This window comes from Silene latifolia, chromosome Y (genome assembly GCF_048544455.1).
Source record: "Silene latifolia isolate original U9 population chromosome Y, ASM4854445v1, whole genome shotgun sequence".
NCBI classification, from domain to species: Eukaryota; Viridiplantae; Streptophyta; class Magnoliopsida; order Caryophyllales; family Caryophyllaceae; genus Silene; species Silene latifolia.
Genome location: NC_133538.1, coordinates 483438942 through 483449790, shown reverse-complemented (window position 1 = coordinate 483449790; position 10849 = coordinate 483438942). Strand labels below are relative to the sequence as shown.

At 39.6% G+C, this 10849-nt stretch overlaps 1 non-coding gene across 1 annotated transcript; it reads right to left on the bottom strand.

Moving 5' to 3' along the window:
* Positions 1–2033: 2033 nt before the first annotated feature.
* LOC141636516 (small nucleolar RNA R71) lies at positions 2034–2140 on the bottom strand. Its single transcript, XR_012541122.1, has one exon. It is a non-coding gene; the product is annotated as a small nucleolar RNA R71 (small nucleolar RNA).
* Positions 2141–10849: the final 8709 nt, after the last annotated feature.

Sequence of the window (10849 nt, the reverse complement as noted above, 5' to 3'; positions counted from 1 at the left end):
GATCGCATCTAATGACCAAGCACCAAAGAGAAGACCAATACTAGAGGCCTAAGTAGATAATAAAGTGAAATGGGCAATGTCGAAAGGATCCCTGCATCCCCAACACGATCCTTGCGGATTGTTGGGGAGGAAAAGAAGAGAAGCTGTCTGTCCAGGAATCCGAGTGGATCGAGCACATCCGGGCGTCTCACTTAAGCATGATCCGGGCGTCTTGTGCCCAAGACGAGCGGCTTGCAGCACCCTAAGCCGAGCGTCTTCCCCTCGATCCGAGCGGATCCTAAGACAGAAGAGCCCATGCCATAACACAAGACGGACATATCGTGGCAAGACTAGCAGTGGGAATCCGCTCATTTCCTTCGAGAGGAGCAATTCCTCAACTTTTCTTAGGGTCTTAATAGTCATTTAAGCCCTTACTAACCCTACTCTTTGTACCTAATCTTTAGTATAAATACTCCTTTGTACTACCTAGATTAGCACTATCTCTTAATGCTCTCTTAATCATATCTTAATCTATCCTTAATCATCTCTTAATTCCTCTCAAATTAGTTATAATACAATTTATCAATATTAATTATATCTTAATCTTTCCTTAATCTCTCTATTGTTCTTCATTTAATTTGGTTAATTAGAAGATTATTTGGGTTTATTTGGGAGATTGACAACCTTCCATCAATCATCAAGTACTTCTATTTTTCTTTGCATTATTATTTGGAATCATGGGGAATGATTCATGCTTAATCTAATATGTTTTCAAAATTAATTTGCTTGCCTATTGTGATTTCAACTTATGCACATGTTATGTTTGATGAAATGCAAGCCTATGAATCCTTGCATTTTTTGATCCATGACCTATCTTTTCAAGGAGGCTTGTAAGCTTATACACCAACTCGAGCCTCATTAGACCATGCATATAGTTGAATAGGAAGGATTAAGTCGACTTGTAGGTGTTGTACAATCTAATCTATTCGGCTCCGGGACCCAAACCTTCTTAGGGATTGTAAGCTTATACACCAACTCGATCCCATCACAACAATAAGTGCTTGCGTATAATTGAGAACATGTTTGTATGATCAACTCCCATGAATCCCCTATGAACCCATGACACTATAGTGCTTTTATTTAATTGTTTACAACCTCTTTATTTACCTTGCTTTGTTTTTCATTAATTTACTTTCATCTTGCTGATTAGTTTAGTGTATCTCCTACCTCAACCCAAATTGTGAAACCCTAAGACACAAGCATTTGCAATTGAGAATTCTACATCAATACCCGTCCCTTGGGATGTGACCTTTACTTGCCTCTTTACTAAGAGTAGTTTGTAAAGTTATAAATATTGTTTTGGTTGGTAGCTTTTGACGACGAGTTTTAAATACACACAAAAAAATGGCGCCGTTGCCGGGGACGGTGTTAAATTGATTAGATTTTCATTAATTGTTTTAGTAGTGTCTTTCTTTACCTTGGGGAAGTAAAACTCCTCATGGTTGTTCTAATTGTTTTAAAGGACCTTAACCAACAATAGAAGAGTTGCTTGAGGTACTTCAAGAGTTGTAGGTATTGGTGGGATTGTGGACATTCAACCAAATAACATTGAGTTCACCAACCCTTTTGCAAGAAAAGGAGAGGATAACCCAATACAAAACCCACCACAAAATCAACCCACAATGCCTAAATTTTCATCACATTCCGTACCAACCGAGGATGACCTACCAAATAGTACTCCTACACCACAACATCTAACCGGTAATTTCAGTGCCAAATCTGCATTCATACAATTAGTTGAGAGAACTCAATTAGGAGGGATGCATAGTTAAGACCCTCATTCACATATGGAGACTTTTTGTGACTATTGTAATGCGATTTCTCAAACCGGAGTTACTCAAGATCAAATCCGATGGGTATTACTTCTTTTTTCTTTGATCGGTACCGCAAAGCAATGGTTAAAAAGCCAAGACAAGGCTGCCCTTGGTCTTGATTCATAGAATAAGTTGACACTTGCTTTCTACAAGAAATTTTATCCTCCGGAGAAGACTAATATGTTGAGAGCCCAAATCACCGGGTTCAAGCAAAGAGATGAGGAATCATTGTATGAGGCATGGGAGAGATTTAAGGACACTTGTCGTTCTTGTCCACACCATGGACTTAGTGAGTGGTTCCTTGTACAACAATTTTGGAATGGTCTATATGAAGATTCCCGCAATATCCTCAACATGGGAACAAATGGGATGTTTACCGAAGTTGATGACAATCAAACATGGGCCAAAATCGAAGAGATGGTGGTTCATAATTCACCATATAGTAGGCCTCGAAAGGCTACTAGAGGAGGACACCATGAGGTAGATTCCATCACACAATTGGGTGCTCAACTAAGTGCTCACATTGACACCATCAATTTGAAATTTGAGAAGGATATGGCTAAGCTTGATGTAGCTTCCAAATAACCCAAAAAACATGTTAATGCTATGGTGGCATCATCCTCAATTCCAAGTGGAGTATGTGAGAGTTGTGGAACTTTGGGACATGACCAAAGTGAATGTAGAGGAACAAGTGATTGCTTTCTAAGCATACAAAAGTGGTACCCCTTATTCCAACTACTATAATGAGAATACCAAATTCCATCCAAACCTTTCATACAAGAGCCAAAATGTTCAAAACCCTCGACCAACATACACCCCACCTCCAATGAGAAATCAAGTTCAAAGACCCTTTTACAACCAAAGCCAAAGTTATCAAAATCAACCCTCATACAATCAAACAAATGACCAAGGCTTTGATGTTCAAAAAGCGGTCCTCCAAATGCAAAATAATCAAAAAGAATTTTTCACACAAATGCAAAAAGATAGCCAAGCAAAAGATATCACCATCAACAACATACTAGCCCACACCAAGATGTTGGAAACCCAAATGTCTCAATTAGCATATTCTAACTCTCAAAGACAAAAAGGGCAATTACCACCTCAAGTCAATCCCCCAAGACATGAAATGGTGAATCCCATCCATTTGAGGAGTGGTACAAGGTATGAGGGGCCGAAGAAGCCAATTGATGAAGACATTGTGGATGCTAGTGACAAGCAAAGAGTCATGGAGAACTCTAAAGAAGAAGAACCCACTACCAATGAAGTTTTAAAGAAGAAGAATGAAGAGAAGTCTAAGGAGAAAGAGCCTATTGTGAAAAGACTTCCATTCCCAAGTCGTCAAGCTAAGCCTAAGTTTGATGAACAACTTGGAAAGTTCATGGAGATTGTGAAGAACTTAGAAGTCTCAATCTCATTCACTTAATTGATCAATCATGTTTCGGCCTATGAAAAATACATGAAAGACATTCTTACCAAGAAGAAATACATCCGGAAGCTAGAGACTATTGCCTTTACCAAAGTGAGTAGTGCTATTCTACAAGGAAGTTCCCCTCCAAAACTCAAAGAAACGGGAAGTTTCTCTATTCCATACACCATTGGCGACACTACAATCAACAAAGCATTATGTGACTTTGGAATAAATGTAAGTGTCATGCCATACTCGGTGTGCAAGAGGCTAGGAATGGGAGAACTCAAATGCACTAACATTACGCTTCAAATGGCGGATCGATCAACAAAGATACCTCTAGGGATATGGGAGGATGTGCCCGTGAGAATTGGCAAATTCTTCATCCCGGTAGACTTTGTCATTGTAGACATGGAGGAGGATTCCAACATTCCTATCATTTTAGGAAGACCTTTCTTGCATACCGCGAGAGCGGTGATTGATGTGAAACATGGAGAGCTCACACTTGAAGTAGGAGATGAGACAATCACTTTTAATATTGACAAGACAATGAGAGCTCCCCGATTACATGAGCCATGTTTCAAGATTGATCACTATAGCCGAGAAAGTGATAGGAAGAAGTTAGCATCTCAATGCAAAGATTAAGCTATGGGTAAGGAATCACCGCCCATATGGAAGAAGAAAGTGGATAACCCTCAAGATGTTCTATCCATAGAGAAGGGAAATTTCAACAACAATGACAGCTTGAATACCTCACAAGCAATCATGACAAGAGAAGAAGAAGGCCTCATTGACCATGACAACAAGAAAGAAGAGTTGTTTCCATCAACTCATGATACCATTGGGAAGCAAGCTAGTGTAGTATATGGTCTATGGGACGACGAATTCAATGGATTGGTCAATCCCTACATTGGCAATGCTATGACCTTAGAATAAGGCTTTGGTGACCATCTTGACTCGAGTCACCAACATGAAGAACACAATGTGTTGAGCAACATAAACAACACCTTGGCTATGCCCCCTTGACATCTCATTCAAGAGTGAGAGTTTAGTGGAGTCCCCCTAAACCACCATTTGTAAATATTCTAACCCTTAACTTGCATTTTACTTCTTATATTGCATTTTTGTCAATTTTGGATTTGCAATTTCATACTTTGATCAAGATTTTCATTATGAGAGAAAGTGAGGGAGGGATTTTAATGTGTTTTGATGTGTAGTGTTTGATATAGTCTGGGGATAGCAATTGCCTAGGCTAACCGAACCTCCAAAGTGCATCCACAATGTTGAACAAAGGAATGAAGAAAGATGATATAGGGAAGTGAAGATCCCCACGGGTGGACCTGTACTCGTCGGTGCAAGAAGAAATCCGAGCATCCCAAGGGGAACCCGCTCGTCTTTGGAGAAATACGAGCGTCCTAGCTCTAAGACGCTCGCCTTGGGAGAGTTGAAATTGAAAATTTTAGTATGTTTACAAATCCGAGCAGATTAAACAGAAGACGCCCGTCTCAGTCTGAAGCCGCTCGTCTCAGGAGCAATCTGCGCGTCCTGGCTGCTTCAAAAGTTTAAGTTCCTTGCTGTTTAAAAATACGAGCGTCCCCAAGTGAAGACGAGCGTCTCCTGTAGAAATTCGCCCGTCTCCGGAAGAATCCTCGCATCTCAGCACGGGCTATAAATTCCTAAGCTCACTGACTGAGGATCCGAGCGTCCCCAGCCCAAGACGCTCGTCTCCTGCTGTTGAATGGCTGTAACATGGGATTAAAACCCTCCTTCCCCAAATCATTTCTACCTTATTCAAACACAAACACACCCCCTTTCTCCCTCAATCCCCTCATCAACAAAACACAAATTCCTCAACTAAATTCACCAAAATCAAACCCAAACTTCCTAAAATCACAATAAATTACTCCTTCATCAACAAAAAACCAACCAAACATCAAAATCCTCAAAAATTAAATCGATTTTCTAGGGTTTGAAGGCAATTTCGAAAATCCCAAAATCGATTAGGGATTAATTCGAGCTTGAGGAGACTAGAAGCATTCAAGAAAATCTTTGGTTTGTTGATACAATCTTGACAAGGAGAAGAACATGGCAAGGACAAAAGGTGGAAGCAAGGCACCCACAACCTTCAATCTTTCCAAAAGGCAACAAGCTCTTTTAGGCTCAAGGGCTATGGTAGTGCATCAACCAAGGGTGGAAAGTCAAGAAATCGCTACTCCTATGGTGGAAGCTACTCCTACTATGATCATTAAATAATTACAAGATTATCCGGTGGTAACTTTCATAAACAATTATCATAGGAAAGCATTTGTATCCCTTGCTAGAAAAAACTATTTTGCGTACCAAATTCATATTCCATGATGCCTTACACAAGTTGGGTGTTCTTGAGAGGACTAAGAATTTCTTTGAGTCCATGAAATTGCTTACCCTCTTCGAAATGCAAGAATTGACTTACCCCTCCCTTACCATGGAGTTTGTAAGCTCTTTGAAGGTAACTAAGGTGTTGGGTCAAAAAATTGATTAATTCCGCCTAGAAAACAAGAGTAAAAAGATGACTTTGGAAGAGTTTGGGAAAGTGTTTGGTCTTGAAGAACACTGTCATTATAAGAAGAAGCCCTTGAAATATGATCCCACACCTCTATGGAAAGCAATCACCGGGAGAAAATTTGAGTCCTTCCATGACTGTCATGGTCTTTATGTCCACCATCCGGGCATAAGATTGTGGCATAAGGTTGTGGGGAACACTTTAATCGCAAGAAAAGGCACCAATCACTTCACCGAGCTCGACTTTATCTACCCAGAATCCACCATGAATGTCAACAAAAAGTTAACCAAGGAATACAACATACTTCAACTCCTAATTGATCGGTGGCTTGAAATTGACCATGGGAAAGATGGGGCGGATTTTATTGTCAACGAAGGCTTAGTAACATGGTTAGCCAAACACTTTAACCCGGATTTTAATAAAGATAAGACATACAAACCGGTTAAGGGTGGCAACCTTCTTGATTTTGCCACTATGATCAACAAGTTCCATTGGCTCAAGAATGATAATATTGACAACAAGTTTGAGTGGCTCACTAAAGAAGTTAAGTCCTTTATCTTGCCTAATAAGATATGCCGCATCAATGTCCGATGTCCAAGCTACCTACTCCCCGTCTCCGATGAAGCCGAGATGATTATGAAGCAACATAGGGAATCACCTGCCAAGCCCTCATCTTCCTCTATTATGACTTAACCTTATCCAATCGCCTACCAAGAATTCACACCAAGTGGCGCAAATGTTGTGGTAGGTAAAGACTGCTTGACTCAATTATTGCAACATATGCATAAGCAAGTTTATGAAGATCGGGTCAATGCCTACCGATCTCAATATCCGCCCCTCCTTCATCTAGCTAGGCAAGGACTCCTTGATCCTACATGTCCTTTGCCTAGTTGGGCGAATAGGGAGGTATTCTTCCCAAATGCTCCTAGAGATGCCAACATGGATAGTGAAGTTGCTAAGGGGAAGGAGATTGTTGTTGAGAGCGGGGAAGGTAGCTACTATTGCCATGAGGAAGAAGAGGAAGAAGTGCAAAGCTCAAGTGACGAAGATGATGGTGAAGCCTCCGGATCCATGGAGGTAGATGATAACGATAATGAGGATGATGATGACGATGATAGTGACGAGGATGTCGCAATGAGCGACAATTGAGGTTTAACAAGCTTTTGGAGGATGCCAGAATCCATTGTGGGTTTCCTACACTTTCTCTTAGCTTTGTTTATGTCTCTTGTTTCTAATTTTTAATCTTAATCATTGGTTTTAAGTCCTAGCAACACCTAGAGGACTCCCACCTCGGTTCCATTGAGGTGTCTATTATTGTTCCCACTTTCGAAAATAAAAAATGACAAACTAGTTTCATGCATTGCATTTTTGTGCATGAACTCCCCCATTTTTACACTAGCAATAGTGTCTTAATTGGTTTGGGGAAGTTCAAGCACAAGCATTGGGAGTCAATTCAAATTGCGCTCTCCAATCAATAAAATCATGCATCATATAGTGTAGTATATAATGCATCACTTGTTTATATGTCATGTAATTTGCATTTAGTGGAGAAATCATGCATTCTCATTTAGCTTGCATAATTTCCTACCGTATTGACCATTGAGGACAATGCCCATACTAGTGTGGGGATGAGAAATTCTAACTTGACTTCTAAATCAAAAATTACAAAAATATAAAAACATGTCCTTTTATTTCATAAACACAAAAAAAAACATAAAATATTGAAAAATTGAAAAACCAAAAACATGTTCATTCCTTTATAGTGTTGTAGATACCTCATTTCTGCACCTCCCGCAAACCACCCGGTGATGATTGGGCCGCATGTTTGGTACGCGGAACGATTTGTGACAATTCATAAGATTATCGTCAAGTGATTTCTCAAATATTAATATCTACCTCTTAGTTGTCATCTACGTCCCGATACGGTCGTTTTGACAGTAATTAGAGTACATTTGGAGTCCTGGCCTAAAACCGTCTTCATTTTCTGATAACCGTTAAATCCCGAGTCAGAATGTTCTGGAATGTTCCGGATATTTCTATTCCATATTTCACAATCTTTATCTTTTGGTAAACAATTTCACGTAATATTCACATAAGATATTAAGGAAAACCGAATTATTCCGTCCTACCATAACCTAAACCCTAAACCCTAAACCCTAAACCCTAAACCCTAAAACCCTAAACCCTAAACCCTAAACCCTAACCCTAAAATATTGAAAAATTGAAAAACCAAAAACATGTTCATTCCTTTATAGTGTTGTAGATACCTCATTTCTGCACCTCCCGCAAACCACCCGGTGATGATTGGGCCGCATGTTTGGTACGCGGAACGATTTGTCACAATTCGTAAGATTATCGTCAAGTGATTTCTCAAATATTAATATCTACCTCTTAGTTGTCATCTACGTCCCGATGCGGTCATTTTGACAGTAATTAGAGTACATTTGGAGTCCGGGCCTAAAACCGTCTTCATTTTCTGATAACCGTTAAATCCCGAGTCAGAATGTTCTGGAATGTTCCGGATATTTCTATTCCATATTTCACAATATTTATCTTTTGGTAAACAATTTCACGTAATATTCACATAAGATATTAAGGAAAACCGAATTATTCCGTCCTACCATAACTTAAACATGGAAATCTTTCTTCCGCAGGAGGAAACCACTTGGGAACAGACGCAGCAGGTGCTGCGCCTCTTCCAAGAGACGCAGTGGCTGATGCGCCTCTTCCCAGGTCCTATTCTGCGTAGTTTTCGTATCTTTTTCATATATTTCCGAGATTCACTTCCAAAGACTCTCCGAAACCTTAAATCCTTCACGTGATTTGTATAAATAAAAGCCTTCGCTCCTCATATTTCTCACGCGAGTGTCCGCCCTTCTCTTCTCCCTTTGCATTCTAGACCTTTGTTCTTACTTTTTGGCGTCTACGTGCTTGAACATTCGACCACGTAAGCTCGGATCCTTCTGAGTACCAGCCTCGTTTGCATGACCGACCAATTTGACCAACTCCACATCAATCAACTTAATTAATCTAATCATTTTCCTCTTACGAGGGCACTTTCTTTGCATTCGCATCGAGCATCACTAATCGATATCTTAGTCTTTCTCGTTTCGTCAACATGTAAGTCTGAGGGTGTATAATCTCTCTTTTATTTATTGTATTTTAATTATTGTATCACAATTGTAAGGTTTATGTCGAAAATACCTCATTAAAACCGATTTCTAAAACCACGTTCAAAACCTTTTTTATGGATTTTCAGTAGACAAACGTCGAGAAAGGACGCAAAGAATCGCTGCGCCTCTTGAAGGAGCGCAGCTCTGCTATGCCTCTTCGTGAGGCCGCCAGCATTCTCTTCCTTTCTTCTTCCTTCGTCCTCTGTAATTCGTCTTGTTTTATTCGTCTTTGTTTCGTTTGTTTGTTAATTCTTTGTTATAATAGCATGATAATCTCATATTTATATTGTTCATCATTCATTAGCATATAATTCGTCATAAATCCGACTTAAATCCCAAATAATCTCATATTTGCGGGTTTTCGTCATTAAATTCAATCCGGGTTGTAGAAATTCGATTTGTTCATATTGAGTTTCTGGAATTCATCGTTGGTATATTTGTATCTGTTTATTATCATATGTTATTCATTAATTCATCATGTTTAGTTTAGTCCAATTAATTTGTTTAGTTTGTTAATATCGTTCACTCCTGTAATTAATCAATCTTAATTCCGTCTCACCCATGTTTTACTGTTTTCATGACCCATTCATATGTTAAATAACCTATTAATCACTTTCATCCGAGTAAATAATTTAAATCCATCGTTAAATTAACCAACGAATATTAACAACTTGCAATTCCGCTTCACAAAGAAGAATCGAGCCAAGGAATGACGACGCGAATCGCTGCGCGCCTCTACCAAGGGACGCTACTTGCTGCTGTTTCCTGGTTGATTTCTGCCTCTGAACTCCGTTGTTGCTTTGACTTAGTTATTTAGCTTACGTATAATTGACTATTATTCGTATTATCACCTCCTGTTTTGTCGTAATTCATTCTTTTATTCTTTTTCTCAAATTATCCGTTTTAAAGGTATTTTCGACATAAATCGCCTAATCCAATGTAATTATTGTAATTTTTATTATTGCAATTTTGTTTATTATGTTTATCATGTTTCTTGTATCATTTGTATGTTTTCACATGTAATTGAGCATTAAATCCTACTTCGACCTTAATTTTATGTTAAATTAATTGTTCACCGACTTAGTATTAATTCTCACATGCTAGGATCAAAACTTGGATGTTGCATTGCATGCATATAATCGACGATATATCAAGTACGAATAACTTCCCTAATCATTAGTAGAGGCCGCTATCGAGGCGGGCGGGATTAGGTGTTCGATCAAAAGAGCTTCCTAATACGTACCCTCACCCCTTACTCCAGATATCTGTGAACACCCGTGTTCATTGGCATCCACGAGAGTCATTCTAGACATAGAATGCTAAGGGTAACGATTGCTTAGTGTTCATGTCACTACTTTGTGTCTTGACATGACACGAGGTATTCGAACGGTTCCAATTTCCCATAAAAATTGGTGGCGACTCCATACAAAAATGCAAACGCTTGTTTCTCTTTCCTCCCAAGCGCCCGCGTGAGCCCCCGCTGTCCACAGTTTGGCGACTCCGCTGGGGATAATACACTTACGTGTAGCAAGGGTGAAACTTGAACAAGGTTAGGGAATAGTTTGTACAAGACAATTGTCGGTTTTCATAACTCGGTCTTCCTAGACCATTTTATTCGGCCTTCCTAGGCCCAACCCAACCCATTCAACCAATCGTCCCGTCTAAACGGTCCTAATTCTTATTTGGGCCTAAGGATGGATAGCGATTGACGTCATCCATACCATGATGCTTACTCTTGTTTGTATCAAGGGCCTTCACTACTTGAGGAAATGGACTAGGAATCGGCCTTACTCTTGTTTGGTACGAGCCTCTCCACAGACTTCGGGTTTGATGGTTCGGTATGGCAACCCACCCTTTAAACCAAAACCCTTTTAAA